Source organism: Schistocerca americana, chromosome 6 (assembly GCF_021461395.2).
Source record: "Schistocerca americana isolate TAMUIC-IGC-003095 chromosome 6, iqSchAmer2.1, whole genome shotgun sequence".
Classification (NCBI taxonomy): Eukaryota; Metazoa; Arthropoda; class Insecta; order Orthoptera; family Acrididae; genus Schistocerca; species Schistocerca americana.
In genome coordinates, this window is record NC_060124.1 from 594,715,298 (window position 1) to 594,740,204 (window position 24,907).

Here is a 24,907-nt window from a genome sequence, read left to right on the forward strand (position 1 = left end):
CATTGTGCCTTCTTGTTTAAATTCGGATGCAATTTTTGTGTTTCATCGTCAATAAGAAGGTCCAAGGGATACAGTAAACCTGAAGTGAAGCATCGGAATCTAAAAGTGGACTGACAGGGTGGGTTGAAATCATTGAAAGTTAGAGTGTCAGTCCTCTTGTACTTAAGTCGGCATTGTGCCTTTCGTATTAAATTCGGATGCAATTTCTGTGTTTCATCGTCAATATGAAGGTCCAAGGGATACAGTAAACCTGACGTGAAGCATCGGAATCTAAAACTGGACTCACAGGAGAGGTTCAAGTCATAGAAAGTTAGAGTGTCAGTTCTCTTGTACTAAAGTCTGCATTGTGCCTTTTGTATTAAATTCGAATGCAATTTCTGTGTTTCATCGTCGATAAGAATGGGCAAGGGATACAGTAAACCTGAAGTGATACATCGGAATATAAAACTGGACTCACAGGAGAGGTTCAAATCAAAGCTAGTTAGTGTGTCAGTCCTCATGTACTTAAGTCGGCATTGTGCCTTTTGTATTAAATTCGGATGCAATTTGTGTGTTTCATCGTCGATTAGAAGGTCCTAGGGATACAGTAAACCTGAAGTGAAGCATCGGAATCTAAAACTGGACTCACAGGAGAGGTTCAAATCATAGAAAGTTAGAGTGTCAGTCCTCTTGTACTTATGTCGGCATTGTGCCTTTTGAATTTAATTCCGATGCAATTACTGTGCCTCATCGTCAATACGAAGGTCCAAGGTATACAGTAAACAAGGAGTGAAGCATCGGAATCTAAAACTGAACTTACAGGCGGGGTTCAAATCATACAAAGGTAGAGTGACAGTCGTCTTGTACTTAAGTCGGCATTGTGAATTTTGAATATAATTCCGATGCAATTTCTGTGTTTCATCGTCAATAAGAAGGTCCATGGGATTCAGTAAACCTGAAGTGAAGCATCGGAATCTAAAACTGGACTCACAGGAAAGGTACAAATCAGAGAAAGTTAGAGTGTCAGTCCCCTTGTACTTGAGTCGGCATTGTGCCTTTTGAATTAAATTCGGATGCAATTTCTGTGTTTCATCGTCAATAAGAAGGTCCAAGGTATACAGTAAACCTGAAGTGAAACATCGGAATCTAAAACTGGACTAAAAGGTGTGGTTCAAATCATAGAAAGTTAGAGTGTCAGTCCTCTTGTACTTAAGTCGGCATTGTGACTTTTGAATTTAATTCCGATGCAATTTCTGTGTTTCATCGTCATTAAGAAGGTCCAAGGGATACTGTAAACCTGAAGTGAAGCATCAGAATCTAAAACTGGACTCTCAGGAGCGGTTCAAATCATAGAAAGTTAGAGTGTCAGTCCTCTTGTACGTAAGTCGGCATTGTGCCTTTTGTATTAAATGCGGATACAACTTCTGTGCATCGTCGTCAATAAGAAAGTCGAAGGGATACAGTAAACCTGAAGTGAAGCATCGGGATCTAAAACTGGATTCACAGAAGAGGTTCAAATCATAGAAAGTTAGAGTGTCAGTCCTCTTGTACTTAAGTCGGCATTGTGCCTTTTGAATTTAATTCCGATGCAATTTCTGTGTTTCATCGTCAATAAGAAGGTACAAGGGATACAGTAAATCTGAGGTGAAGCATCGGAATCTAAAACTGGACTCACAGGAGAGGTTCAAATCATAGAAAGTTAGAGTGTCAGTCCCCTTGTACTTAAGTCGGCATTGTCCCTTTTGATTTAAATTCGGATGCAATTTTTGTGTTTCATCGTCAATAAGAAGGTCCAAGGGATACAGTAAACCTGAAGTGAAGCATCGGAATCTAAAACTGGACTCGCAGGAGAGGTTCAAATCATAGAAAATTAGAGTGTCAGTCCTCTTGTACTTAAGTCGGCATTGTGCCTTTTGTATTAAATACGGATGCAATTTCTGTGCATCATCGTCAATAAGAAGGTCGAAGGGATACAGTAAACCTGAAGTGAAGCATCGGAATCTAAAACTGGATTCAAAGGAGAGGTTCAAATCATAGAATGTTAGAGTGTCAGTCCTCTTGTACTTAAGTCGGCATTGTGCCTTTTGAATTTAATTACGATGCAATTTCTGTGTTTCATCGTCAATAAGAAGGTACAAGCGATACAGTAAATCTGAAGTGAAGCATCTGAATCTAAAACTGGACTCACAGAAGAGGCTCAAATCATAGAAAGTTAAAGTGTCAGTCCTCTTGTACATAAGTCGGCATTGTGCCTTTTGTAATAAATTCGGATGCAATTTCTGTGTTTCATCGTCAATAAGAAGGTTCAAGGGATACAGTAAACCTGAAGTGAAGCATCGGAATCTAAAACTGGACTCACAGGAAGGTTCAAATCATAGAAAGTTAGAGTGTCAGTCCTCTTGTACTTAAGTCTGCATTGTGCCTTTTGTATTAAATTCGGATGCAATTTCTGTGTTTCATCGTCAATAAGAAGCTCCAAGGGTTACAGTAAACGTGAAATGAAGCATCGGAATCTAATACTGGACTCACAAGAGAGTTTCAAATCATAGAAAATTAAAGTGTCAGTCCTCTTGTACATAAGTCGGGATTGTGCCTTTTGTACTAAATGCGGATGAAATTTCTGTGCATCATCGTCAATAAGAAGGTCAAAGGGTTACAGTAAATTTGAAGTGAAGCATCGGAATCTAAAACTGGACTCACAGGAGAGGTTCAAATCATAGAATGTTAGAGTGTCAGTCCTCTTGTACTTAAGTCGGCATTGTGCCTTTTGAATTTAATTCCGATGCAATTTCTGTGTTTCATCGTCAATAAGAAGGTACAAGGGATACAGTAAATCTGAAGTGAAGCATCGGAATCTAAAACTGGGTCACAGAAGAGGTTCAAATCATAGAAAGTTAAAGTGTCAGTCCTGTTGCACTGAAGTCGGCATTGTGCCTTTTGTATTAAATTCGGATGCAATTTCTGTGTTTCATCGTCAATAAGAAGGTCCAAGGGATACAGTAAACCTGAAGTGAAGCATCGGAATCTAAAACTGGGCTCACAGGAGTGTTCAAATAATAGAAAGTTAGAGTGTCAGTCCTCTTGTACTTAAGTCGGCATTGTGCCTTTTGTATTAAATTCGGATGCAATTTCTGTGTTTCATCGTCAATAAGAAGGTCCAAGGGAAACAGTAAACCTGAAGTGAAGCATCAGAATCTAATACTGGACTCACAGGAGAGGTTCAAATCACAGAAATTTATAGTGTCAGTCCTCTTGTACTTAAGTCGGCATTGTGCCTTTTGTAGTAAATTCGGAAGCAATTTCTGTAATTCATCGTCAATAAGATGGTCCAAGGGATACAGTAAACCTGAAGTGAAGCATCGAAATCTAAATCTGGACTCACAGGAGCGGTTCAAATCATTGAAATTTAGAGTGTCAGTCCTCTTGTACTTAAGTCATCATTGTGCCTTTTGTATTAAAGTCGGATGCAATTTATGTGTTCTATCGTGAATAAGAAGGTCCAAGGGATACAGTAAACCTGAAGGGAAGAATCGGAATCTAAAACTGGACTCACAGGAGAGGTTCAAATCATAGAAAGTTAGAGTGTCAGTCCTCTTGTACTTAAGTCGGCATTGTGCCTTTTGAATCTAATTCCGATGCAATTTCTGTGTTTCGCCGTCAATAAGAAGGTCCAAGGTATACAGTAAACCTGAAGTGAAACATCGGAATCTAAAACTGGGCTCACAGGAGAGGTCCAAATCATAGAAAGTTAGAGTGTCAGTCTTCTTGTACTTAAGTCGGCCTTGTGCCTTTTGTATTAAATTTGGATGCAATTTCTGTGTTTCATCGTCAATACGAAGGTCCAAGGGATACAGTAAACCAGAAGTGAAGCATGGGAATCTAAAACAGGACTCACAGGAGAGGTTCAAATCATAGAACGTTAGAGTGTGAGTCCTCTTGTACTTAAGTCGGCATTGTGCCTTTTGAATTTTATTCGGTGCAATTTCTGTGTTTCATCGTCAATAAGAAGGTGCAAGGGGTACAGTAAACCTGAAGTGAAGCATCGGAATCTAAAACTGCACTCACAGGAGGTGTTCAAAACATAGAAAGTTAGAGTGTCTGTCCTCTTGTACTTAAGTCGGCATTGTGCCTTTTGAATTTAATTCCGATGCAATTTCTGTGTTTCATCGTCAATAAGAAGGTGCAAGGGATACAGTAAATCTGAAGTGAAGCATCGGAATCTAAAACTGGACTCACATGAGAGGTTCAAATCATAGAAAGTTAGAGTGTCAGTCCTCTTGTACTTAAGTCGGCATTGTGCCTTTTGTATTAAATTCGGATGCAATTTCTGTGTTTCATCGTCAATAAGAAGGTCCAAGGGATACAGTAAACCTGAAGTGAAGCATCAGAATCTAATACTGGACTCACAGGAGAGGTTCAAATCACAGAAAGTTATAGTGTCAGTCCTCTTGTACTTAAGTTGGCATTGTGCCTTTTGTAGTAAATTCGGATGCAATTTCTGTATTTCATCGTCAATAAGATGGTCCAAGGGATACAGTAAACCTGAAGTGAAGCATGGAAATCTAAATCTGGACTCACAGGAGCGGTTCAAATCACTGAAATTTAGAGTGTCTGTCCTCTTGTACTTATGTCATCTATGTGCCTTTTGTATTAAAGTCGGATGCAATTTATGTGTTCTGTCGTCAATAAGAAGGTCCAAGGGATACAGTAAACCTGAAGGGAAGAATCGGAATCTGAAACTGGACTCACAGGAGAGGTTCAAATCATAGAAAGTTAGAGTGTCAGTCCTCTTGTACTTAAGTCAGCATTGTGCCTTTTGAATCTAATTCCGATGCAATTTCTGTGTTTCGCCGTCAATAACAAGGTCAAACGTATACAGTAAACCTGAAGTGAAGCATCGGAATCTAAAACTGGACTCACAGGAGAGGTCCAAATCATAGAAAGTTAGAAGGTCAGTCCTCTTGTACTTAAGTCGGCCTTGTGCCTTTTGTATTAAATTCGGATGCAATTTCTGTGTTTCATCGTCAATACGAAGGTGCAAGGGAAACAGTAAACCAGAAGTGAAGCATCGGAATCTAAAAGTGGACTGACAGGATAGGTTGAAATCATTGAAAGTTAGAGTGTCAGTCCTCTTGTGATTAAGTCAGCATTGTGCCTTTTGAATTTAATTCCGATGCAATTTTTGTGTTTCATCGTCAATAAGAAGGTACAAGGGATACAGTAAATCTGAAGTGAAGCATCTGAATCTAAAACTGGACTCACAGAAGAGTTTCAAATCATAGAAAGTTAAAGTGTCAGTCCTGTTGTACAAAAGTCGGCATTGTGCCTTTTGTATTAAATTCGGATGCAATTTCTGTGTTTCATCGTCAATAAAAGGGTCCAAGGGATACAGTAAACCTGAAGTGAAGCATCGGAATCTAAAACTGGACTCACAGGAAGGTTCAAATCATAGAAAGTTAGAGTGTCAGTCCTCTTGTACTTAAGTCGGCATTGTGCCTTTTGTATTAAATTCGGATGCAATTTCTGTGTTTCATCGTCAATAGGAAGCTTCAAGGGTTACAGTAAACCTGAAGTGAAGCATCGGAATCTAAAACTGGACTCACAGGAGAGGTTCAAATCATAGAAAATTATAGTGTCAGTCCTCTTGTACTTAAGTCGGCATTGTGCCTTTTGTATTAAATGCGGATGCAATTTCTGTGCATCATCGTCAATAAGAAGGTCGAAGGGATACAGTAAACCTGAAGTGAAGCATCTGAATCTAAAACTGGACTCCCAGGAAGGTTAAAATCATAGAAAGTTAGAGTGACAGTCCTCTTGTACTTAAGTCGGCATTGTGTCTTTTGTATTAAATTCGGATGCAATTTCTGTGTTTCATCGTCAATAAGAAGGTCCAAGGGATACAGTAAACCTGAAGTGAAGCATCAGAATCTAATACTGGACTCACAGGAGAGGTTCAAATCACAGAAGGTTATAGTGTCAGTCCTCTTGTACTTAAGTCGGCATTGTGCCTTTTGTAGTAAATTCGGATGCAATTTCTGTATTTCATCGTCAATAAGATGGTCCAAGGGATACAGTAAACCTGAAGTGAAGCATCGAAATCTAAATTGGACTCACAGGAGCTTTTCAAATCATTGAAATTTAGAGTGTCAGTCCTCTTGTACTTAAGTCGGCATTGTGCCTTTTGTATTAAATTCGGATGCAATTTCTGTGTTTCATCGTCAATAGGAAGCTCCAAGGGTTACAGTAAACCTGAAGTGAAGCATCGGAATCTAAAACTGGACTCACAGGAGAGGTTCAAATCATAGAAAATTATAGTGTCAGTCCTCTTGTACTTAAGTCGGCATTGTGCCTTTTGTATTAAATTCGGATGCAATTTCTGTGTTTCATCGTCAATACGAAGGTCCAAGGGATACAGTAAACCAGAAGTGAAGCATCGGAAACTAAAACAGGACTCACAGGAGAGGTTCTAATCATAGAAAGTTAGAGTGTGAGTCCTCTTGTACTTAACTCGGCATTGTGCCTTTTGAATTTTATTCGGTGCAATTTCTGTGTTTCATCGTCAATAAGAAGGTGCAAGGGGTACAGTAAACCTGAAGTGAAGCATCGTAATCTAAAACTGGACTCACAGGAGAGGTTCAGATCATAGAAAGTTAGAGTGTCAGTCCTCCTTTACTTAAGTCGGCGTTGTGCCTTTTGTATTAAATTCGGATGCAAATTCAGTGTTTCGTCGTCAATAAGAAGGTCGAAGGGATACAGTAAACCTGAAGTGTTGCATCGGTATCTAAAACTGGACTCACAGGAGAGGTTCAGATCATAGAAAGTTAGAGTGTCAGTCCTCTTGTACTTAAGTCGGCATTGTGCCTCTTGAATTTAATTCCGATGCAATTTCTGTGTTTCGCCGTCAATAAGAAGGTCCAAGGTATACAGTAAACCTGAAGCGAAGCATCGGAACTAAAACTGGACTCACAGGAAAGGTTCAAATAATAGAAAGTTTGAGTGTCAGTCCTCTTGTACTTAAGTCGGCATTGTGCCTTTTGTATTAAATTCGGATGCAATTTCTGTGTTTCATCGTCAATAGGAAGGTCTAAGGGATACAGTGAACCTCAAGTGAAGCATCGGAATCTAAAACTGCACTCACAGGAGGTGTTCAAAACATAGAAAGTTGGAGTGTCTGTCCTCATGTACGGAAGTCGGCATTGTGACTTTTGAATTTAATTCCGATGCAATTTCTGTGTTTCATCGTCAATAAGAAGGTCCAAGGGATACAGTAAAGCTGAAGGGAAGCATCGGAATCTAAAACTGGACTCACAGGAAAGGTTCAAATAATAGAAAGTTTGAGTGTCAGTCCTCTTGTACATAAGTCGGCATTGTGCCTTTTGTATTAAATTCGGATGCAATTTCTGTGTTTCATCGTCAATAAGAAGCTCCAAGGGATACAGTAAACCTGACGTGAAGCATCGGAATCTAAAACTGGACTCACAGGAGAGGTTCAAGTCATAGAAAGTTAGAGTGTCAGTTCTCTTGTACTAAAGTCTGCATTGTGCCTTTTGTATTAAATACGAATGCAATTTCTGTGTTTCATCGTCGATAAGAATGGGCAAGGGATACAGTAAACCTGAAGTGATACATCGGAATATAAAACTGGACTCACAGGAGAGGTTCAAATCATAGTTAATTAGTGTGTCAGTCCTCATGTACTTAAGTCGGCATTGTGCATTTTGTATTAAATTCGGATGCAATTTGTGTGTTTCATCGTCAATTAGAAGGTCCTAGGGATACAGTGAACCTGAAGTGAAGCATCGGAATCTAAAACTGGACTCACAGGAGAGGTTCAAATCATAGAAAGTTAGAGTGTCAGTCCTCTTGTACTTATGTCGGCATTGTGGCTTTTGTATTAAATTCGGATGCAATTTCTGTGTTTCATCGTCAATAAGAAGGTCCAAGGGATACAGTAAACCTGACGTGAAGCATCGGAATCTAAAACTGGACTCACAGGAGAGGTTCAAGTCATAGAAAGTTAGAGTGTCAGTTCTCTTGTACTAAAGTCGGCATTGTGACTTTTGAATTTAATTCCGATGCAATTTCTGTGTTTCATCGTCAATAAGAAGGTCCAAGGGATACAGTAAACCTGAAGGGAAGCATCGGAATCTAAAACTGGACTCACAGGAAAGGTTCAAATAATAGAAAGTTTGAGTGTCAGTCCTCTTGTACATAAGTCGGCATTGTGCCTTTTGTATTAAATTCGGATGCGATTTCTGTGTTTCATCGTGAATAAGAAGGTCCAAGGAATACAGTAAACCTGACGTGAAGCATCGGAATCTAAAACTGGACTCACAGGAGAGGTTCAAGTCATAGAAAGTTAGAGTGTCAGTTCTCTTGTACTAAAGTCTGCATTGTGCCTTTTGTATAAAATTCGAATGCAATTTCTGTGTTTCATCGTCGATAAGAATGGGCAAGGGATACAGTAAACCTGAAGTGATACATCGGAATATAAAACTGGACTCACAGGAGAGGTTCAAATCAAAGTTAGTTAGTGTGTCAGTCCTCATGTACTTAAGTCGGCATTGTGCCTTTTGTATTAAATTCGGATGCAATTTGTGTGTTTCATCGTCAATTAGAAGGTCCTAGGGATACAGTGAACCTGAAGTGAAGCATCGGAATCTAAAACTGGACTCACAGGAGAGGTTCAAATCATAGAAAGTTAGAGTGTCAGTCCTCTTGTACTTACGTCGGCATTGTGGCTTTTGAATTTAATTCCGATTCAATATCTGTGTTTCGCCGTCAATAAGAAGGTCCAAGGTATACAGTAAACCTGAAGCGAAGCATCGGAATTTAAAACTGAACTCACAATAGAGGTCCAAATCATAGAAAGTTAGAGCACCAGTCCTCTTGTACTTAAGTCGGCATTGTGCCTTTTGTATTAATTTCGGATGCAATTTCTGTGTTTCATTGTCAATAAGAAGGTCCAAGGGATACAGTAAACCTGAAGTGAAACATCGGAATCGAAAACTGGACTCACAGGAGAGGTCCAAATCATAGAAAGTTAGAGTGTCAGTCCTCTTGTACTTAAGTCGGCCTTGTGCCTTTTGTATTAAATTCGGATGCAATTTCTGTATTTCATCGTCAATAAGATGGTCCAAGGGATACAGTAAACCTGAAGTGAAGCATCGAAATCTAAATTGGACTCACAGGAGCTTTTCAAATCATTGAAATTTAGAGTGTCAGTCCTCTTGTACTTAAGTCGGCATTGTGCCTTTTGTATTAAATTCGGATGTAATTTCTGTGTTTCATCGTCAATAGGAAGCTCCAAGGGTTACAGTAAACCTGAAGTGAAGCATCGGAATCTAAAACTGGACTCACAGGAGAGGTTCAAATCATAGAAAATTATAGTGTCAGTCCTCTTGTACTTAAGTCGGCATTGTGCCTTTTGTATTAAATTCGGATGCAATTTCTGTGTTTCATCGTCAATACGAAGGTCCAAGGGATACAGTAAACCAGAAGTGAAGCCTCGGAAACTAAAACAGGACTCACAGGAGAGGTTCTAATCGTAGAAAGTTAGAGTGTGAGTACTCTTGTACTTAACTCGGCATTGTGCCTTTTGAATTTTATTCGGTGCAATTTCTGTGTTTCATCGTCAATAAGAAGGTGCAAGGGGTACAGTAAACCTGAAGTGAAGCATCGTAATCTAAAACTGGACTCACAGGAGAGGTTCAGATCATAGAAAGTTTGAGTGTCAGTCCTCCTTTACTTAAGTCGGCGTTGTGCCTTTTGTATTAAATTCGGATGCAAATTCTGTGTTTCGTCGTCAATAAGAAGGTCGAAGGGATACAGTAAACCTGAAGTGAAGCATCGGTATCTAAAACTGGACTCACAGGAGAGGTTCAGATCATAGAAAGTTAGAGTGTCAGTCCTCTTGTACTTAAGTCGGCATTGTGCCTCTTGAATTTAATTCCGATGCAATTTCTGTGTTTCGCCGTCAATAAGAAGGTCCAAGGTATACAGTAAACCTGAAGCGAAGCATCGGAATCTAAAACTGGACTCACAGGAAAGGTTCAAATAATAGAAAGTTTGAGTGTCAGTCCTCTTGTACTTAAGTCGGCATTGTGCCTTTTGTATTAAATTCGGATGCAATTTCTGTGTTTCATCGTCAATAGGAAGGTCCAAGGGATACAGTGAACCTCAAGTGAAGCATCGGAATCTAAAACTGCACTCACAGGAGGTGTTCAAAACATAGAAAGTTGGAGTGTCTGTCCTCATGTACGGAAGTCGGCATTGTGACTTTTGAATTTAATTCCGATGCAATTTCTGTGTTTCATCGTCAATAAGAAGGTCCAAGGGATACAGTAAACCTGAAAGGAAGCATCGGAATCTAAAACTGGACTCACAGGAAAGGTTCAAATAATAGAAAGTTTGAGTGTCAGTCCTCTTGTACATAAGTCGGCATTGTGCCTTTTGTATTAAATTCGGATTCAATTTCTGTGTCTCATCGTCAATAAGAAGGTCCAAGGGATACAGTAAACCTGACGTGAAGCATCGGAATCTAAAACTGGACTCACAGGAGAGGTTCAAGTCATAGAAAGTTAGAGTGTCAGTTCTCTTGTACTAAAGTCTGCATTGTGCCTTTTGTATTAAATTCGAATGCAATTTCTGTGTTTCTTCGTCGATAAGAATGGGCAAGGGATACAGTAAACCTGACGTGAAGCATCGGAATCTAAAACTGGACTCACAGGAGAGGTTCAAGTCATAGAAAGTTAGAGTGTCAGTTCTCTTGTACTAAAGTCGGCATTGTGACTTTTGAATTTAATTCCGATGCAATTTCTGTGTTTCATCGTCAATAAGAAGGTCCAAGGGATACAGTAAACCTGAAGGGAAGCATCGGAATCTAAAACTGGACTCACAGGAAAGGTTCAAATAATAGAAAGTTTGAGTGTCAGTCCTCTTGTACATAAGTCGGCATTGTGCCTTTTGTATTAAATTCGGATGCGATTTCTGTGTTTCATCGTGAATAAGAAGGTCCAAGGAATACAGTAAACCTGACGTGAAGCATCGGAATCTAAAACTGGACTCACAGGAGAGGTTCAAGTCATAGAAAGTTAGAGTGTCAGTTCTCTTGTACTAAAGTCTGCATTGTGCCTTTTGTATAAAATTCGAATGCAATTTCTGTGTTTCATCGTCGATAAGAATGGGCAAGGGATACAGTAAACCTGAAGTGATACATCGGAATATAAAACTGGACTCACAGGAGAGGTTCAAATCAAAGTTAGTTAGTGTGTCAGTCCTCATGTACTTAAGTCGGCATTGTGCCTTTTGTATTAAATTCGGATGCAATTTGTGTGTTTCATCGTCAATTAGAAGGTCCTAGGGATACAGTGAACCTGAAGTGAAGCATCGGAATCTAAAACTGGACTCACAGGAGAGGTTCAAATCATAGAAAGTTAGAGTGTCAGTCCTCTTGTACTTACGTCGGCATTGTGGCTTTTGAATTTAATTCCGATTCAATATCTGTGTTTCGCCGTCAATAAGAAGGTCCAAGGTATACAGTAAACCTGAAGCGAAGCATCGGAATTTAAAACTGAACTCACAATAGAGGTCCAAATCATAGAAAGTTAGAGCACCAGTCCTCTTGTACTTAAGTCGGCATTGTGCCTTTTGTATTAATTTCGGATGCAATTTCTGTGTTTCATTGTCAATAAGAAGGTCCAAGGGATACAGTAAACCTGAAGTGAAACATCGGAATCGAAAACTGGACTCACAGGAGAGGTCCAAATCATAGAAAGTTAGAGTGTCAGTCCTCTTGTACTTAAGTCGGCCTTGTGCCTTTTGTATTAAATTCGGATGCAATTTCTGTATTTCATCGTCAATAAGATGGTCCAAGGGATACAGTAAACCTGAAGTGAAGCATCGAAATCTAAATTGGACTCACAGGAGCTTTTCAAATCATTGAAATTTAGAGTGTCAGTCCTCTTGTACTTAAGTCGGCATTGTGCCTTTTGTATTAAATTCGGATGTAATTTCTGTGTTTCATCGTCAATAGGAAGCTCCAAGGGTTACAGTAAACCTGAAGTGAAGCATCGGAATCTAAAACTGGACTCACAGGAGAGGTTCAAATCATAGAAAATTATAGTGTCAGTCCTCTTGTACTTAAGTCGGCATTGTGCCTTTTGTATTAAATTCGGATGCAATTTCTGTGTTTCATCGTCAATACGAAGGTCCAAGGGATACAGTAAACCAGAAGTGAAGCCTCGGAAACTAAAACAGGACTCACAGGAGAGGTTCTAATCGTAGAAAGTTAGAGTGTGAGTACTCTTGTACTTAACTCGGCATTGTGCCTTTTGAATTTTATTCGGTGCAATTTCTGTGTTTCATCGTCAATAAGAAGGTGCAAGGGGTACAGTAAACCTGAAGTGAAGCATCGTAATCTAAAACTGGACTCACAGGAGAGGTTCAGATCATAGAAAGTTTGAGTGTCAGTCCTCCTTTACTTAAGTCGGCGTTGTGCCTTTTGTATTAAATTCGGATGCAAATTCTGTGTTTCGTCGTCAATAAGAAGGTCGAAGGGATACAGTAAACCTGAAGTGAAGCATCGGTATCTAAAACTGGACTCACAGGAGAGGTTCAGATCATAGAAAGTTAGAGTGTCAGTCCTCTTGTACTTAAGTCGGCATTGTGCCTCTTGAATTTAATTCCGATGCAATTTCTGTGTTTCGCCGTCAATAAGAAGGTCCAAGGTATACAGTAAACCTGAAGCGAAGCATCGGAATCTAAAACTGGACTCACAGGAAAGGTTCAAATAATAGAAAGTTTGAGTGTCAGTCCTCTTGTACTTAAGTCGGCATTGTGCCTTTTGTATTAAATTCGGATGCAATTTCTGTGTTTCATCGTCAATAGGAAGGTCCAAGGGATACAGTGAACCTCAAGTGAAGCATCGGAATCTAAAACTGCACTCACAGGAGGTGTTCAAAACATAGAAAGTTGGAGTGTCTGTCCTCATGTACGGAAGTCGGCATTGTGACTTTTGAATTTAATTCCGATGCAATTTCTGTGTTTCATCGTCAATAAGAAGGTCCAAGGGATACAGTAAACCTGAAAGGAAGCATCGGAATCTAAAACTGGACTCACAGGAAAGGTTCAAATAATAGAAAGTTTGAGTGTCAGTCCTCTTGTACATAAGTCGGCATTGTGCCTTTTGTATTAAATTCGGATTCAATTTCTGTGTTTCATCGTCAATAAGAAGGTCCAAGGGATACAGTAAACCTGACGTGAAGCATCGGAATCTAAAACTGGACTCACAGGAGAGGTTCAAGTCATAGAAAGTTAGAGTGTCAGTTCTCTTGTACTAAAGTCTGCATTGTGCCTTTTGTATTAAATTCGAATGCAATTTCTGTGTTTCTTCGTCGATAAGAATGGGCAAGGGATACAGTAAACCTGAAGTGATACATCGGAATATAAAACTGGACTCACAGGAGAGGTTCAAATCATAGTTAATTAGTGTGTCAGTCCTCATGTACTTAAGTCGGCATTGTGCCTTTTGTATTAAATTCGGATGCAATTTGTGTGTTTCATCGTCAATTAGAAGGTCCTAGGGATACAGTGAACCTGAAGTGAAGCATCGGAATCTAAAACTGGACTCACAGGAGAGGTTCAAATCATAGAAAGTTAGAGTGTCAGTCCTCTTGTACTTATGTCGGCATTGTGGCTTTTGTATTAAATTCGGATGCAATTTCTGTGTTTCATCGTCAATAAGAAGGTCCAAGGGATACAGTAAAGCTGACGTGAAGCATCGGAATCTAAAACTGGACTCACAGGAGAGGTTCAAGTCATAGAAAGTTAGAGTGTCAGTTCTCTTGTACTAAAGTCGGCATTGTGACTTTTGAATTTAATTCCGATGCAATTTCTGTGTTTCATCGTCAATAAGAAGGTCCAAGGGATACAGTAAACCTGAAGGGAAGCATCGGAATCTAAAACTGGACTCACAGGAAAGGTTCATATAATAGAAAGTTTAAGTGTCAGTCCTCTTGTACATAAGTCGGCATTGTGCCTTTTGTATTAAATTCGGATGCGATTACTGTGTTTCATCGTCAATAAGAAGGTCCAAGGGATACAGTAAACCTGACGTGAAGCATCGGAATCTAAAACTGGACTCACAGGAGAGGTTCAAGTCATAGAAAGTTAGAGTGTCAGTTCTCTTGTACTAAAGTCTCCATTGTGCCTTTTGTATTAAATTCGAATGCAATTTCTGTGTTTCATCGTCGATAAGAATGGGCAAGGGATACAGTAAACCTGAAGTGATACATCGGAATATAAAACTGGACTCACAGGAGAGGTTCAAATCAAAGTTAGTTAGTGTGTCAGTCCTCATGTACTTAAGTCGGCATTGTGCCTTTTGTATTAAATTCGGATGCAATTTGTGTGTTTCATCGTCAATTAGAACGTCCTAGGATACAGTGAACCTGAAGTGAAGCATCGGAATCTAAAACTGGACTCACAGGAGAGGTTCAAATCATAGAAAGTTAGAGTGTCAGTCCTCTTGTACTTATGTCGGCATTGTGGCTTTTGAATTTAATTCCGATTCAATATCTGTGTTTCGCCGTCAATAAGAAGGTCCAAGGTATACAGTAAACCTGAAGCGAAGCATCGGAATTTAAAACTGAACTCACAATAGAGGTCCAAATCATAGAAAGTTAGAGCACCAGTCCTCTTGTACTTAAGTCGGCATTGTGCCTTTTGTATTAATTTCGGATGCAATTTCTGTGTTTCATTGTCAATAAGAAGGTCCAAGGGATACAGTAAACCTGAAGTGAAACATCGGAATCGAAAACTGGACTCAGAGGAGAGGTTCAAATCATAGAAAGTTAGAGTGTCAGTCCTCTTGTACTTAAGTCGGCATTGTGCCTTTTGTATTAAATTCGGATGCAATTTCTGTGTTTCACCGTCAATAAGAAGGGGCAAGGGATACAGTAAACCTGAAGTGAAGCATCGGAATCTAAAACAAGACTCACAGGAGAGGTTCAAATCGTAGAAAGTTAGAATGTCAGTCCTCTTGTACGTATGTTGGCACATTGCCTTTTGTATTAAAGTCGGATGCAATTTCTGTGTTTCATCGTCAATAAGAAGGGGCAAGGGATACAGTAAACCTGAAGTGAAGCATCGGAATCTAAAACAGGACTCACAGGAGAGGTTCCAATCATAGAAATTTAGAGTGTCAGTCCTCTTGTACTTATGTCGGCATTGTGCCTTTTGAGTTTCATTCCGATGCAATTTCTGTGTTTCATCGTCAATAAGAAGGTCCAAGGGATAAAGTAAACCTGAAGTGAAGCATCAGAATCTAAAACTGGACTCACAGGAGAGGTTCAAATCGTTGAAAGTTAGAGTGTCAGTCCTATTGTACTTAGGTCGGCATTGTGCCTTTTGAATTTAATTCGATGCAATAAAAATGTTTGATCGTCAATACGAAGGTCCAAGGTATACAATAAACGTGAAGTGAAGCATCGGAAACTAAAACTGGACTCACAGGAGAAGTTCAAATCATAGAATGTTAGAGTGTCAGTCGTCTTGTACTTAAATCGGCAATGTGCCTGTAGTATTAAATTCCGATGCAATTTCTTTGTTTCATCATCAATAAGAAGGTCAAAGGGATGCTCTAAACCTGAAGTGAAGCTTCGGAATCTAAAACTAGACTCACAGGAGAGGTTCAAATCAATGAAATTAAGAGTGTCAGTCCACTTGTACTTAAGTCGGCATTGTGCCTTTTGAATTTAATTCGATTTACTTTCTGTGCTTCATCATCAATAAGAAGGTCCGAGGGATACAGTAAACCTGAAGTGAAGCATCGGAATCTAAAACTGGACTCACAGGAGAGGTTCAAATCATAGAAAGTTAGAGTGTCAGTCCTCTTGTACTTAAGTCGGCATTCTGCCTTTTGAGTTTAATTCGATGCAATTTCTGTGTTTCATCGTCAATAAGAATGTCCAAGATGTACAGTAAACCTGAAGTGAAGCATCGGAAGATAAAACTGGACTCACAGGAGAGGTTCAAATCATAGAATGTTAGAGTGTCAGTCCTCTTGTACTTAAGTCGGCATTGTGCCTTTTGTATTAAATTCGGATGCAATTTCTGTCTTTCGTCGTCAATAAGAAGGTCCAAGGGATACAGTAAACCTGAAGTGAAGAATCGGAATCTAAAGCTGGACTACAGGAGAGGTTCAAATCATTGAATGTTAAAGTGTCAGTCCTCTTGTACTTAATTCGGCATTGTGTCTTTTGTATTAATTTCGGATGCAATGTCTGTGTTTCATCGTCAATACGAAGGTCCAAGGGATACAGTAAACCTGAAGTGAAGCATCGGAATCTAAAACTGGACTCACAGGAGAGTTTCAAATCATAGAGAGTTAGGGTGTCAGTCCTCTTGTACTTAAGTCGGGATTTTGCCTTTTGAATAAAATTGGGATGCAATTTCTGTGTTTCATCGTCAATAAGAAGGTCCAAGGGATAAAGTGAACCTGAAGTGAAGCATCAGGATCTAATACTGGACCCACAGGAGAGGTTCAAATCATTGAAAGTTAGAGTGTCAGTCCTCTTGTACTTAAGTCGGCATTGTGCCTTTTGAATTTATATCGATGCAATAAAAATGTCTCATCGTCAATAAGAAGGTCCAAGGTATACAGTAAACCTGAAGTGAGGCATTGGAAACTAAAACTGGACTCACATGAGAAGGTTCAAATCATAGAATGTTAGAGTGTCAGTCGTCTTGTTCTTAAATCGGCAATGTGCCTTTTGTATTAAATTCGGATGCAGTTTCTGTGTTTCATCGTCAATAAGAAGGTCCAAGGGATGCACGAAACCTGAAGTGAAGCATCGGAATCTAAAGCTGGACTCACAGGAGAGGTTCAAATCAATGAAAGTAAGAGTGTCAGTCCTCTTGTACATAGGTCGGCATTGTGCCTTTTGAATTTATTTCCGATGCAATTTCTGTGCTTCATCGTCAATAAGATGGTCCAAGGTATACAGTAAACCTGAAGTGAAGTATCGGAATCTAAAACTGGACTCTCAGGAGAGGTTAAAATCATAGAAAGTCAGAGTGTCAGTCGTCTAACACTTAGGTCATCATTGTGCCTTTTGTTTTAAATTCGGATGCATTTCTGTGTTTCATCGTAATAAGATGGTCCAAGGGATACAGTAAACCTGTAGTGAAGCATCGGAATCTAAAACTGGATCACACAGGGAGGCTCAAATCATAGTAAGTTACAGTGTGAGTCCTCTTGTACTTAAGTCGGCATTGTGCCTTTTGAATTTAATTCCGATGCTATTTCTGTGTTTCGTCGTCAATAAGAAGGTCGAAGGTATACAGTAAACCTGAAGTGAAGCATCGGAAACTAAAACTGGACTCACGGGAGAGGTTCAAATCATAGAAAATTAGAGTGTCAGTCTTCTTGTACTTAAGTCGGCATTGAGCCTTTTGTATTAAATTCGGATGCAATTTCTGTGTTTCATCGTCAATAAGAAGGTCCAAGGAATACACTAAACCTGATGTGAAGCATCGGAATCTAAAACTGGACTCAAGGGAGAGGTTCAAATCATAGAAAGTTAGAGTGTCAGTCCTCTTGTACATAAGTCGGCGTTGTGCCTTTTGAATTTAATTCGATTTAATTTCTGTGTTTCATCATCAATAAGAAGGTCGAAGGGATACAGTAAACCTGAAGTGAAGCATCGGAATCTGAAACTGGACTTACATTAGAGGTTCAAATCATAGAAAGTTAGAGTGTCAGTCCTCTTGTACTTAAGTCGGCATTGTGCCCTTTTGAATTTAATTCGATGCAATTTCTGTGTTTCATCGTCAATAAGAACGTCCAAGGTATACAGTAAATGTAATCTGAAGCATCAGAATATAAAACTGGACTCACAGGAGAGGTTCAAATCATAGAAAGTTAGAGTGTCAGTCCTCTTGTACTTAAGTCGGCATTGTGCCTTTTGTATTAAATTCAGATGCAATTTCTGTGTTTCATCGTCAATAAGAAGGTCCATGGGAAACAGTAAACCCGAAGTGAAGCATCAGAATCTAAAACTGGACTCACAGGAGAGGTTCAAATCGTTGAAAGTTAGAGTGTCAGTCCTCTTGTACTTAGGTCGGCATTGTGCCTTTTGAATTTAATTCGATGCAGTAAAAATGTTTCATCGTCAATAAGAAGGTCCAAGGTATACAGTAAACGTGAAGTGAAGCATCGGAAACTAAAACTGGACTCACAGGAGAAGTTCAAATCATAGAATGTTAGAGTGTCAGTCGTCTTGTACTTAAATCGGCAATGTGCCTGTTGTATTAAATTCCGATGCAATTTCTGTGTTGCATCATCAATAAGTAGGTCCAAGGGGTGCTCTAAACCTGAAGTGAAGCATCGGAATCTAAAACTGGACTCACAGGAGAGGTTCAAATCAATGAAATTAAGAGTGTCAGTCCTCTTGTACTTAAGTCGGCATTGTGCCTTTTGAATTTAATTCGATTTACTTTCTGTGCTTCATCATCAATAAGAAGGTCCAAGGGATACAGTAAACCTGAAGTGAAGCATCGGAATCTAAAACTGGACTCACAGGAGAGGTTCAAATCATAGAAAGTTAGAGTGTCAGTCCTCTTGTACTTAAGTCGGCATTCTGCCTTTTGAATTTAATTCGATGCAATTTCTGTGTTTCATCGTCAATAAGAATGTCCAAGATGTACAGTAAACCTGAAGTGAAGCATCGGAAGATAAAACTGGACTCACAGGAGAGGTTCAAATCGAAAAAAGTTAGAGTGTCAGTCCTCTTGTACTTAAGTCGGCATTGTGCCTTTTGTATTAAATTCGGATGCAATTTCTGTGTTTCATCGTCAATAAGAAATTCCAAGGGATACAGTAAACCTGAAGTGAAGAATCGGAATCTAAAGCTGGACTACAGGAGAGGTTCAAGTCATTGAATGTTAAAGTGTCAGTCCTCTTGTACTTAATTCGGCATTGTGTCTTTTGTATTAATTTCGGCTGCAATGTCTGTGTTTCATCGTCAATACGAAGGTCCGAGGGATACAGTAAACCTGTAGTGTAGTATCGGAATCTAAAACTGGATCACACAGGGAGGCTCAAATCATAGTAAGTTACAGTGTGAGTCCTCTTGTACTTAAGTCAGCATTGTGCCTTTTGAATTTAATTCCGATGCAATTTCTGTGTTTCGTCGTCAATAAGAAGGTCCAAGGTATACAGTAAACCTGAAGTGAGGCATTGGAAACTAAAACTGGACTCACAGGAGAGGTTCAAATCATAGAATGTTAGAGTGTCAGTCGTCTTGTTCTTAAGTCGGCAATGTGCCTTTTGTTTTAAATTCGGATGCATTTCTGTGTTTCATCGTCAATAAGAAGGTGCAAGGGATACAGTAAACCTGTAGTGAAGCATCGGAATCTAAAACTGGATCACACAGGGAGGCTCAAATCATAGTAAGTTACAGTGTGAGTCCTCTTGTACTTAAGTCGGCATTGTGCCTTTTGAATTTAATTCCGATGCAATTTCTGTGTTTCGTCGTCAATAAGAAGGTCCAAGGTATACAGTAAACCTGAAGTGAAGCATCGGAAACTAAAACTGGACTCACGGGAGAGGTTCAAATCATAGAAAATTAGTGTCAGTCTTCTTGTACTTAAGTCGGCATTGTGCCTTTTGTATTAAATTCGGATGCAATTTCTGTGTTTCATCGTCAATAAGAAGGTCCAAGGAATACACTAAACCTGATGTGAAGCATCGGAATCTAAAACTGGACTCACAGGAGTGGTTCAAATCATAGAAAGTTAGAGTGTCAGTCTTCTCGGAGTTAAATCGGCATTGTGCCTTTTGTATTAAATGCGGATGCAATTTCTGTGTTTCATCGTCAATAAGAAGGTCCAAGGAATACACTAAATCTGATGTGAAGCATCGGAATCTAAAACTGGACTAACAGGAGAGGTTTAAATCATAGAAAGTAAGAGTGTCAGTCCTCTTGTACTTAAGACGGCATTGTGCGTTTTGAATTTAATTCGATGCAATAAAAAAGTTTCATCGTCAATAAGAAGGTCCAAGGTATACAGTAAACCTGAAGTGAAGCATCGGAATCTAAAACTGGACTCACAGGAGAGGTTCAAATCATACAATGTTAGAGTGTCAGTCGTCTTGTACTTAAGTCGGCATTGTGCCTTTGGTATTAAATTCGGAAGCAATTTCTGTGTTTCATCGTCAATAAGAAGGTCCAAGGGATACAGTAAACCTGAAGTGAAGAATCGGAATCTAAGACTGGACTCACAGGAGAAGTTAAAATCAATGAAAGTAAGAGTGTCAGTCCTCCTGTACTTATGTCGGCATTGTGCCTTTTGAATTTATTTCCGATGCAATTTCTGTGCTTCATCGTCAATAAGAAGGTCCAAGGTATACAGTAAACCTGAAGTGAAACAACGGAATCTAAAACTGGACACACAGGAGAGGTTCAAATCATAGAAAGTTAGAGTGTCAGTCCTCTTGTACTTAAGTCGGCATTGTGCTTTTTGAATTTAATTCGATGCAATTTCTGTGTTTCATCGTCAATAAGAAGGTCCAAGGGATACAGTAAACCTGAAGTGAAGAATAGGAATCTAAATGTGGACTCACAAGAGAGGTTAAAATCATAGAAAGTTAGAGTGTCAGTATTCTTGTACTTAGGTCGGCATTGTGCCTTTTTTATTAAATTCGGATGCAATTTCTGTGTTTCATCGTCAATAAGAAGGTCCAAGGGATGCACTAAACCTGAAGTGAAGTATCGGAATCTAAAACTGGGCTCACAGGAGAGGTTCAAATCATTGAAAGTAAGAATGTCAGTGCTCTTGTTCTTAAGTCGGCATTGTGCCTTTTGAATTTATTTCCGATGCAATTTCTGTGCTTCATCTTCAATAAGAAGGTCCAAGCTATACAGTAAACCTGAAGTGAAGCATCGGAATCTAAAACTGGACTCTCAGGAGAGGTTAAAATCATAGAAAGTCAGAGTGTCAGTCGTCTAACACTTAGGTCGGCAGTGTGCCTTTTGTTTTAAATTCGGATGCAATTTCTGTGTTTCATCGTCAATAAGAAGGTCCAAGGGATACAGTAAACCTGAAGTGAAGCATCGGAATCTAAAACTGGATCACACAGGGAGGCTCATATCATAGTAAGTTACAGTGTCAGTCCTCTTGTACTTAAGTCGGCATTGTGCCTTTTGTATTAAATTCGGATGCAAATTCTGTGTTTCATCGTCAATAAGAAGGTCCAAGGTATACAGTAAACCTGAAGTGATGCATCGGAATCAAAAACTGGACTCACAGGAGAGGTTAAAATCATAGAAAGTCAGAGTGTCAGTCCCCTTACTTAGGTCGGCATTGTGCCTTTTTTATTAAATTCGGATGCAACTTCTGTGTTTCATCGTCAATAAGAGGGTCCAAGGGATGCACTAAACCTGAAGTGAAGCATCGGAATCTAAAACTGGACTCACAGGAGAGGTTCAAATCATTGAAAGTAAGAGTGTCAGTCCTCTTGTACTTAAGTCGGCATTGTGCCTCTTGAATTTAATTCCGATGCAATTTCTGTGTTTCGCCGTCAATAAGAAGGTCCAAGGTATACAGTAAACCTGAAGCGGAGCGTCGGAATCTAAAACTGGACTCACAGGAAAGGTTCAAATAAAAGAAAGTTAGTGTGTCAGTCCTCTTGTACTTAAGTCGGTATTGTGCCTTTTGTATTAAATTCGGATGCAATTTCTGAGTTTCATCTTCAATAAGAAGGTCCAAAAGATACAGTAAACCTGAAGTGAAGCATCGGAATCTAAAACTGCACTCACAGGAGAGGTTCAAATCATAGAAAGTTAGAGTGTCTGTCCTCTTGTACTTAAGTCGGCATTGTGCCTTTTGAATTTAATTCGCTGCAATTTCTGTGTTTCATCGTCAATAAGAAGGTGCAAGGGGTACAGTAAACCTGAAGTGAAGCTTCGGAATCTAAAACTGGACTCACAGGAGAGGTTCAGATCATAGAAAGTTAGAGTGTCAGTCCTCTTGTACTTAAATCGGCGTTGTGCCTTTTGTATTAAATTCGGATGCAAATTCTGTGTTTCATCGTCAATAAGAAGGTCGAAGGGATACAGTAAACCTGAAGTGAAACATCGGTATCTAAAACTGGACTTACAGGAGAGGTTCAGATCATAGAAAGTTAGAGTGTCAGTCCTCTTGTACTTAAGTCGGCATTGGGCCTTTTGAATTTAATTCCGATGCAATTTCTGTGTTTCATTGTCAATAAGAAGGTCCAAGGGATACAGTAAGTCTGAAGTGAAGCATCGGAATCTAAAACTGGACTCACAGATTACGTTCAAATCATAGAAAGTTAGAGTGTCAGTCCTCTTGTACTTAAGTCGGCATTGTGCCTTTTGTATTAAATTCGGATGCAATTTCTGTGTTTCATCGTCAATAAGAAGGTCCAAGGGATACAGTAAACCTGAAGTGAAGCATCGGAATCTAAAACTGGACTCACAGGAAGGTTCAAATCATAGAATGTTAGAGTGTCAGTCCTCTTGTACTTAAGTCGGCATTGTGCCTTTTGTAGTAAATTCGGATGCAATTTCTGTGTTTCATCGTCAATAAGAAGGTCCAAGGGATACAGTAAACCTGAATTGAAGCATCGGAATCTAAAACTGCACTCACAGGAGGTGTTCAAATCATATAAAGTTAGAGTGTCAGTCCTCTTGTACTGAAGTCGGCATTGTGACTTTTGAGTTTAATTCCGATGCAATTTCTGTGTTTCGTCGTCAATAAGAAGGTCCAAGGGATATAGTAAACCTGAAGTGAAGCATCAGAATCTAAAACTGGACTGACAGGATAGGTTGAAATCATTGAAAGTTAGAGTGTCAGTCCTCTTGTACTTAAGTCGGCATTGTGGCTTTTGGTTTAAATTCGGATGCAATTTCTGTGTTTCATCGTCAATAAGAAGGTCCAAGGGATACAGTAAACCTGAAGTTAAGCATTGGAATGTAAAACTGGACCACAGGAGATGTTCAAATCATAGAAAGTTTGAGTGTCAGTCCTCTTGTACTTAAGTCCGCATTGTGCTTTTAAATTAAATTCCGATGCAATTTCTGTGCTTCTTCTTCAATAAGAAGGTCCAAGGTATACAGTAAACCTGAGGTGGTGCATCAGAATCTAAAACTGGGCTCACAACAGAGGTTCAGATTAAAGAAAGTTAGAGTGTCAATCCTCTTGTACTTAAGTCGATATTGTGATTTTCAATTAAGTTCGGATGCAGTTTCTGTGTTTCAACGTCGATAAGATGGTCCAAGGGATACAGTAAACCAGAAGTGAAGCATCGGAATCTAAAACTGGACTCACAGGAGAGGTTCAAATCATAGAAAGTTAGAGTGTCAGTCATCTTGTACTAAAGTCTGCATCGTGCCTATTGTATTAAATTCGGATGCAATTTTAGTGTTTCATCGTCAATAAGAAGGGGCAAGGGATACAGTAAACCTGAAGTGAAGCATCGGAATATAAGACTGGGCTCACAGGAGAGGTTAAAATCATAGAAAGTTAGAGTGTCAGTCCCTTTGTACTGATGTCGGCATTGTGCCTTTTGTATTAAAGTCGGATGCAATTTCTGTGTTTCATCGTCAATAAGAAGGTCCATGGGATACAGAAAACCTGAACTGAAGCATCGGAATCTACAACTGGACTCACAGGAGAGGTTCCAATCATAGAAATTTAGAGTGTCAGTCCTCTTGTACTTATGTTGGCATTGGTCCTTTTGAATTTAATTCCGATGCAATATCTATGTTTCGCCGTCAATAAGAAGGTCCAAGGTATACAGTAAACCTGAAGCGAAGCATCGGAATCTAAAACTGGAGTCTCAGGAGAGGTTCAAATCATAGAAAGTTAAAGCGTCAATCCTCTTGTACTTAAGTCGGCATTGTGCCTTTTGTATTAATTTCGGATGCAATTTCTGTGTTTCATCGTCAATAAGAAGGTCCAAGGGAAACAGTAAACCTGAAGTGAAGCATCGGAATCTAAAACTGCACTCACAGGAGGTGTTCAAATCACAGAAAGTTAGAGTGTCAGTCCTCTTGTACTGAAGTCGGCATTGTGACTTTTGAGTTTAATTCCGATGCAATTTCTGTGTTTCATCGTCAATAAGAAGGTCCAAGGGATATAGTAAACCTAAAGTGAAGCATCAGAATCTAAAACTGGACTGACAGGATAGGTTGAAATCATTGAAAGTTAGAGTGTCAGTCCTCTTGTACTTAAGTCGGCATTGTGCCTTTTGGTTTAAATTCGGATGCAATTTCTGTGTTTCATCGTCAATAAGAAGGTCCAAGGGATACAGTAAACCTGAAGTTAAGCATTGGAATGTAAAACTGGACCACAGGAGATGTTCAAATCATAGAAAGTTTGAGTATCAGTCCTCTTGTACTTAAGTCCGCATTGTGCTTTTAAATTAAATTCCGATGCAATTTCTGTGCTTCTTCGTCAATAAGAAGGTCCAAGGTATACAGTAAACCTGAAGTGATGCATCAGAATCTAAAACTGGGCTCACAGCAGAGGTTCAGATTAAAGAAAGTTAGAGTGTCAGTCCTCTTGTACTTAAGTCAGCATTGTGATTTTGAATTAAGTTCGGATGCAGTTTCTGTGTTTCAACGTCAATACGATGGTCCAAGGGATACAGTGAACCAGAAGTGAAGCATCGGAATCTAAAACTGGACTCACCGGAGAGGTTCAAATCATAGAAAGTTAGAGTGTAAGTCCTCTTGTACTTAAGTCGGCATTATGCCTTTTGTATTAATTGCGGATGCAATTTCTGTGTTTCATCGTCAATAAGAAGGTCCAAGGGATGCAGTAAACCTGACGTGAAGCATCGGAATCTAAAACTGGACTCACAGGAGAGGTTCAAATCATAGAAAGTTAGAGTGTCAGT